Raw genomic sequence first — 8,723 nt, 5'->3', positions numbered from 1 at the left:
ATTCAAAACATACTTCGCCCACGCAGATCTACTCAGTTCCCTCGCATCGCACGCGCACTGTCCGCTTTTCTGCTTTCTTTTGTCCGTCGTTGCACACCCCTCCTTTTTTCGTGGTCGCCTGAGTGGGGCCACAAACATACGCACACACACGAGGGGGACGTTCCAAGGGTACGGCTTTTCTTTTCACTTGACGACCCTCACCCCATACCCTCAGAGGACTTCACAGTTCACACCAGCTTTCACGCTCTCCCACGCAGCCTTCCGGAGGGCAGACAAAAAGAGAAGACTTACAGATGCTGGGGCATGGTTTGAAGTTAGAAAAGACATTCTCCCTTGAGGTAAAATGCTTTCGAACGCCACAGTCGGGGAGACGGGGAGCTTTCCAATTCAGCGCTTTCGTGTTGTCTGTCTAGGTGGCGCTAGAGGAAGATTTTCGTTGTAGTGATAGGAATAATGCAGATTTCTCAGTGTTCCTGCAGCATTTGTGTGTGATTAGTGTGTATAATATATAAAGAGACCGTAACTGTTATATTTTAAGCTCTGCATGTTGAGATTTCAGCGCAGTTTGAAGATTACTCCGCTTTTGTTGACGTTTTCAGCATGAAAAATTACGAGAGTTTACGAGCTTCGTATCGCATTTCTGCTTACTTTATTGAAAAACGCTACGTCGAGGAGGTAGATCGGGGACCCTAGTTTCCTTACGTGCAAATTCGGCCATGGAAGTTCAGTAGCTTTCCACCAATATGGGCCACGGTAGGTCCCTATATTGAGAATATTGCCCACTTTAGATGAATATAATTTAAAAAGTAGCACGTGCACATCGATGAAATTGAGCATTCAGACGGAAAATCTTATCCTCTACATACGCCCCGAAAATGAACTTTCTCTAGCGAATAGTTACTGGACAATCTGCTGCGGAAGTTACTAAATTTGGCTGTTTTCAAAAGCTCAGCAACAAAAAAGTAGAAGTCCAGCATCAATTTACTACGTTGAGAAAATAGGTAAATATGTCTTGAATGTGCTGCGCAAAGAACAGTGCTGTAACTGTTGCAGATTTTTCAAAAAATGGTCACTGCTGAGGCACAGTCAGCCAAAACCGTGTAACTTGCGCTTATTCTTGGCTATCCATCCCCAAATACTAATGGTTGACTTGTTTTTAATAAATATATTTGAAATGTACAAAGATCAAGCTTTTCAATGATATATAAGTCAACTACATGAAACACGGAGAACAGCCGCCGCGTCAGCTGGAAAAGTGACAAAACCGACGTGTTCGTGCCGCCGGAGTGAGACCGCCACCTTAAACTCGAAATCACGGAATAAAAGCACAAAACTGTCTGACGGGCAGCGATGACAGCACCGCGAATATGCCCTGCATGTCGTCCGGGGTGACAGCGTGCAATCGACCTTGAAATAGCATAGCCGCCCGCGCAAAATTCACGCAGCGTATCGCGAAAGCGCACGGATGCCTCGCTGATGCAAAACTGGCGCTGCTCTTTTTATGAGCGAACGCTTGTGCGCGGTGGATGAATGCGTCTAAGTGAATTAAAAGCTCAGAAAAAAAGTTCTCCGAAAGGCCACGGGATGGCGGACAGGCTCAACCTGCGTTTATCTGCTTTCGCTTTCTTTCGTTTCTCGTTACTTCGTTTCGTAATAATAATTACTGTTGGGGACGCGTACGTGCCAAAACCACGATATGATTATGAGGGACGACGTAGTGGAGGGCTACGGTAGTTGCGACCACCTGGGTTTCTTGAACGTGCACAAAAAAAAGAAAGAAAAATCAGTACACGGCCCTCTAGCATTCCGCCTTCATTGAAATGCGGCCATCGCGGCTGGGATTCTAACTCGCGACCTTCAGGTGAGCAGTCGAGCACCATAACCACTTCACTAACGTGAACTGTTCATTTCCTCGTGAACTTTTCATTCTTTCTTGAGATGGCGTGTTTTATTCACCAATCAAAATATCCAAAAAGGTATACAATTCAATATTTCTCCCCCCCCCCCTCCATTTTTTTTTGTTTAAATCTATCTGCCACTTCTTCGAACAAGATAGGGTAAATTGGAGATCATGCGAGAGGCCTTTGCCCTCACAGTCATGGTACGTAACCGCGTTAGTGCAAAATGTTTTGCAGGATGCGAATTCTGACAGTTCTCCAGTACGCAGTTTGTCTTTGTTGTTTTGGCTTGTTTGTTTGCTTTTCCTCTATAAAGCACGGTTGTGCACAGACCGAGCGCTTACAGCTCAGGTTCCTCGACTCTTTCGTCACTACCCTGTTTTTAAGACGAGTTCGAACACAGAACAAAGTTTCGGCCACGAAAAGGGAAGCCTTCGATCGTAGAGGCTATGTAAAGAACAATGCGACAAATAAATAAGGTATATGCTGTATAAGACTAGACGAGGCAAAGTAAGAGGTACAAACAAAAAAGCAGAAACGTTCTTGAGAGCGGTGGCTTGTAAGCAGTTACGAAGGAATATCTCCCACAGCCAAACCTCGGAGGGATTCCCGACACGAGCAATGGCCGGAACATTGGCGCCGCGCCGAGAGGACGCCGCAATGCCAGAAGGGACGGAGACCGATGTCTGACCCGAATTTTGATTCGTGGCACACGAGGAGCGCACATCGCTTTCCTGCCTCGCACGCCCAAGGCGCCGACGTGTCTTCGCAGCTCACACCGAAGCAGAGCTCGGCACCGACTGGCTATAGCCGTTTGTTGCGGCCCAAAAAGGGAAGCCGTCCTTTCGAGATTTCCCTCTTTCTTTGGCACGACTGTGCAGTGGAGGCTGCAGAGAGATAGAGAAGAAGGCAGTGACACAAGCCCCTGCGAAGACCGCTCTTTCTCTCTTTTTTTTCCTTCTTTGTTTCACGCGATCACCGCCTTCTTGCGGAGCTCGCGTGCCCGGCGTACCGAACAAGTGGGTCCATTGATCTCCCGGGACCGCAGGGGTTCTGTCTGTGTTTCTGTGCATCCCAATTGATTGTTGAGTCATTGCGTGCGCGAACGTTTGCCGAGACCAGGTCTTGTCTGCAAAGCGTGTACGGGTGTACATGTACACGTTTAGCCACGAGGTCCCTCTATCGGGCGAGCCTCAAACACGAGGCATGCAACTCGCTTCGCCTCTAAGGACCTGCGTAATATCGCGAGCCCCTACTGTGGCTAGTAAACAAACTGTCGGCACGCAAACACGTAGCAGCGTAGATCCGATCGAGCAAGCATATAGAATCGATTGGATGACCCAGAGAAGTTGCTGTGAAGTGTCCCGGGGACGCTACTGCTGCGCGGTCAAAGTATCATTTTATTTCATCGGAGAAGCGGCACTATGCACGCGAAAAAAGGAAGAAGAAAAACCTGAGATGAACTGAGCAAGCATTGCCGAGAAGCGAGCCTCGCACGAAAAACTGAGAAAGGAGACAGGCGTCAGGAGGATGCGGGAGCTAGGAGATGTCGAGGAAGCGGTTGGAAAGAGTCGTGTAGAGGGCGGGCGCGAAAAACGCTCATTACGTTACAAAGTCCTCAGGGCGATAGAAAGGACCTAACCTCGAGCCTCGAGGGAAGAGAAATGGTGGGAGAGGAGGAGGACGCCGCCACTATACGGGCGGAGCGGTATATATCTGCCAGCGATGCAAATAAGCTCACGGAAAATAGCTCGGCAAAACGCTTTTCCCGAGGCCGACCGTCGTGGCAGAGCGGGCGCCTAGAACGAGATTATGCTAACGAGGTTGCGCAGGGCGACGCCTTGCGGCGTCTTCGAGGAATACGTGTATGTGCATGAGCGAGAATGTACGCGCTGTAGTACACTGCGTAGGTTCTTTTTTACCGCCTCACCAACCCTCGTTGAAGAAAAGTTGAGGATGGTTGGGCCAGCGCAGAGGGGCAGTGCGAATGGACGACTCCGTCCACGAATGTAGTGAAAAAAAAAATATCGCACACGAAACACCTGCAAATTATCGCCCATTCCACTCCTTGCAAATAGCAGGCGCTCGACTAATGCGAAGTTGAGATGAAAAGCTGCACCACTGACTCAATAGACGTTTCGTGCTAAATATGGGCTCACCTCTTCATTCCGTATCGGATACTACTAGCGTGGCATAAGTGAAAAACAAAACATTTCAGCTGAATATATGATATATAAAAGACATTTAGCCGTGTAGCAGGTCTGTCACCTTCTTTTAATGGGAGAGATAATGAAACTTTAACGATAGCTCAAAGTGTTACTGTTTTTGAACGTAATGTTTGATGCACTTGATTCGAGTGATATCTGGAGAAGAGAAACTACCAATAAACAAGAACGGGAACAATATTAATGAACAAGACAGAGCAAGTGAACATAACCTCCAAACACAATGATAATTAAAACATTCGAGGAAACACATTCTGAAGAAATCAAAGCAAGTGAGCTGAGCAAGACGTGCGTGTTGCGATCTGCGAAACTAAAAACAGCGACAGCCAACTTTGTTACACGGCTTAGAAATGAGTGTACATACACATTTATGCACAGTAGCACTCCTGTAACCTTGTACGCCTGGTCGTAGAAATGGTCTTGAACTCAGCGACATTGCCTACGTCTAATTCAAAAAGTCACGTCTTCTAGGTTGGGTTCGTTTGTTTGACCACTTATTACCTTTAGACAAGGTCTCTTTACAATCTCTGATTTCAGGACCTCCTCCTGTCCTAACATGTCTAATATATGGAAATAAAGTTTCATTCTGAACATATGATTCTGCGTGCTGCATTATCGGCAACTTGGGCCCACTTACGACGCACGAAGCATTTGCGTCAACGCTTTTAGTTGCCAGTTTCTATATTCTTCTTGCTGATAGGAGTTTCAACGGTGAAAAGTATTTTCTTTGTTTTCAACTGTTGCGATCTCCCAAATAAAAACGCCTAAATGTCTTCAGCTTTTCCTGCTGACAAACAACTAAAAGTTCGAGGAGACCGTTTACGTGTGCGCCAACGTTGCAAGGTCGCCACATGAGCGAACGATTTATCGGTCGCTCAATTTCACCGACACGTGCGACCGTTTCAAAGCGGGAACGTTAGCGAAGTTCAGGTAACTAAAGAAAGAGTCCCAACGCAATTCCCAATTCACGCGTGGCCTGTCACAAAGTCCTTGACAAACAAGCCAGCAAGCAGATCGTGTCAGCAAGTCGATATAGCGTCTTGCGAAATACGTCGCGTGCATTGCGGAACAGCTTGCAGTATACCAGCTTCCGCGTTGCAGGATTTTTCAGTGCGAGAAGCATTATGGGAACCCAAAGTTAGAATTTTTTTTTTCTATTGAATAACTCTTGATGTCAAAAGTTCCAAAGTAAACACGTCGTGTTTAGAGATGCCGGAACGTAGAACTCCGGATTTGTTCTAGCCACCCGGAGTTCTTTGACGTGCACCTAAACATATGAACAGGTGTGTTTTTGTATTTCGGAACACGAAGTCGAGGGTTCAATACGACGGCCGCGGAATCGAACTCGCGTCGTTGTGCTCGGTAGCAGGATGCCATAGCCACTACCCCATCGAGGCTTGTGGCATCAGATATTGAATAAATAAAGCAATATTAAAGCAAGGAGACAAGAAAGCTAGGCAAACCACAGCTGAAATTAGATGTTATGTATAAATTAAATGTATAAATAACAAGACGCGGGTTCGCTTCCCGCCTGCGACAAGTTGCCGTTGTGTCAACTTTCGTTTACAGTTTCTTCGTTATTTCTACATTTCAAATAAACGAAAACGTTAATATGGCGGTTTCCTTCATGTGACTTCAACTTTTTCACCGCTCGTAATGGCCGATGTAAAAGCTCGCAACCTTCCGCTACAGTGCTTCGTGCACATCTGCCTCGTCTCTTCCTCTCTTCTACTTAGCCTGCTCTCCGTGAGGAACGTCGTGTTGGAAGGGACTCAAGCAGCCCGAGGTAAAAGGATCCGCGCTAGGGTTTTCGGGGCGCTCCATGGTTGGGCAGGAGAGAAGGTCTTTGTGGAATAAATCAGAGCTGGGGAGAGAAACGGAGGAACGGGGCAACATACTTGACTAGAAGACAGAAAAACAAGCGCAAGACGGGGCGCGGCGGGTAGATTAGGGAAAGAAGCATTTCCCTTTCTCCGCTTCGCAGATTACGGGAAAACGGGCTCGGTTCTTCAGCGTGCCACTCGAGCCTTCATGAAGGCGCGCTGCGTAGCGGTGCGCCCCTCCCCTGCTTACGTCTTTCCGTCACTTTCGCGTTCTTTATCGAAAGCTCTTACTTTCCATCTCACCTATCTCCCTGCGTTCACATTCCTGCCTCGGGAGAAGAACCCAAGCGATAAAGTACAGAGGGCGCGTCATTCGCGATGTCGAAGCAGAGGTGACGTCGTAGGTGGGCGGCCTTGTTGAGGGTCTTTCCTTTTGTTTTCGTTCTTTTTATTTCTTCTCTTTCAAAGCTAGCACAAATAATCTCAGAAGTAGTCTGCGCATTCCGCACGGAGGAAAAAAAAAAAAGAAAACATCCGAGACCAGCAGGAAGAATGAACGACTCGGTTGACGCGAACGTTTAACGCCCAACCGTGCGTTTGCCTAATGGAAAGGAAACTGGAGGGGACAAACACACAAACGGGGCAACGAGTGCAGGTGGGAGGAGGGAGGCTAGGTGGCCCCGCACTCGGAGATTATTCCCACTTTGCGGGCAGGCCGTTCTGCTCGCGTTGCCGAGCAGGCACGGCTTGGCCTTAACGGTTCAACAGATTGGGCCAGCGATGCTTTCACATCGCCTTCTATAGCTGCTTGCCCACTTTGTATTTTTCCTCCTCGTCTTTCTTCCAACCCTTCTTTTTTTTTCTAAAAGTCTTTTTGGATTGAACTCGTGGTTCCATCCATAAAGAGGTTTCTTGAAAACCTGCCCAGGCTTTTTTTTTTGTAGCTTGTTATTCCTCCGCAGGTTATGCTCCATTTCCCAGGGTTTTCGTTCGCAGGTGCCTTCAACACTTCAGCAGAATTGAATTCGGATCAATTCGGCAGAGGCAACGAGCACGAAGCCTAGCTCTCTTTTTCGCGCAGCAAGGTATGTGTGAAAAAAAAAAGAAAAAAGACAAGCATTAGTTTCAGAGCGCTGGACTGCCGCCTGACGCATGAAAAAGCGTGACACGGGTCAACCCATGTTGTTGCGCCATGTCGCAAATCATATTTCAGGAGCACCCGCCTTTATCAGGTTTCAAGGCGTTTATGTCTTTCTGGCATTTCTGTGACATAAACAGAAAACAGGTCCCTCTCTCTCCATCTTTCTCGCTCGCACACATAATGAGGAATCTTTGAACACGGGGCGTCCGCTGGAGCCAATTGACGCTTTGACAAGTGGTATTATATTCTTCGAGGCAGTTGCTGCCTTGAAGAAGTCAAGAGCGCTTGTCGAAGCGTTGGCTCCAGCGACACCTCCATGTTCCGGGATTCTTCATCTCTTCAATCTTCCATCTTCCATTGAACTTTTACGCTATGACAGAAACGCCCACACACGCACGCACACAATGGGTCTGCTGCTGTTCTGAAAGACGCGTTTTGTCGCGATACCTGCCGACCGCCTTATATTGATTACGTTAGGAATACCGGCCTTACGTTGCTTGCATCAAAGACCACAACAGTTGCTACAACAAGCATGTAATGATATTTCATCGAGGTACACCTCCTTCAAGAAGCGGAATGCATCGAAGAGTGCACTTCTCGGCGTCCCCTGACCCCATCGCATCTCCTCCTCGAAGATAAAGGAATACACGTGGCAAACTAACATTCAGTTTGTGCATAAAATGCACGACAAAAGAAAGAAAGAAAGAAAGAAAGAAAGAAAGAAAGAAAGAAAGAAAGAAAGAAAGAAAGAAAGAAAGAAAGAAAGAAAGAAAGAAAGAAAGAAAGAAAGAAAGAAAGAAAGAAAGAAAGAAAGAAAGAAAGAAAGAAAGAAAGAAAGAAAGAAAGAAAGAAAGAAAGAAAGAAAGAAAGCTGAACACAAGTTCGAAGGCCCCAGAACCCTCAACGGAAAGCCTCCCTGACGGTAAAGTGGCGTCTGAAAGTCGCAACGGTTCAAAACACTTAGCAGATAATAGTTACGCTTCGTCTGACACGTTATCTGTAATAAGTAAATACACGAAGACGCACGAGGGACAAGAGTAACCGCAAGGTGAGGAAAGTCCTCGTGCGGCAAAAGGCAAAATAGAAGGGTCGTGCTTCTCAGGCGATAGCACAGGCGGGACTTGCATCCTCCTCGCCGTCACGTGACACAAGTTGTATATAAGGCGAAGAAGAGCGCTAAACCAGATTTTCTCCGCCATTTTTGTTCCAGAAAGATCTCAGGTGAGTGGCTAGTTCCTATACCAATAACAGCAGTTCGTTCAGCCAGTTATTTTGCGCGGTTGTTATATAATGAGGACAGCGGAGTGGTTGAGTGCTTCTCGCTGGACAGCTCGGTAAGTTGAATTGAGCTTAAAGGGACAGTAAAGTGAAACAGTAAAATAGTTCAGACTGATAAATTACACTCTGAGAACTCTAGCGTCATTAATTTCACCGCCATAGGTTTAAAATAGATGAGAAAATTAATGTCAAAATATCACTTCTAAATTTCGCTCTGAAATATCTGATGGTGACTTTACAGATGTCAACGGTGTTTTTCGTATTTTAGCCATATTGACTGAAAGAATTTTCCTGCAACTTATGAACCACATAGGCCCTATAGTATACACCGTCAAAATCTATGACGTCGCGGCGACTG

This window comes from Rhipicephalus sanguineus, chromosome 2, assembly GCF_013339695.2.
Source record: "Rhipicephalus sanguineus isolate Rsan-2018 chromosome 2, BIME_Rsan_1.4, whole genome shotgun sequence".
NCBI classification, from domain to species: Eukaryota; Metazoa; Arthropoda; class Arachnida; order Ixodida; family Ixodidae; genus Rhipicephalus; species Rhipicephalus sanguineus.
The sequence above is the reverse complement of the archived record's forward strand: the minus strand, read 5'-3'. Positions refer to the sequence as shown.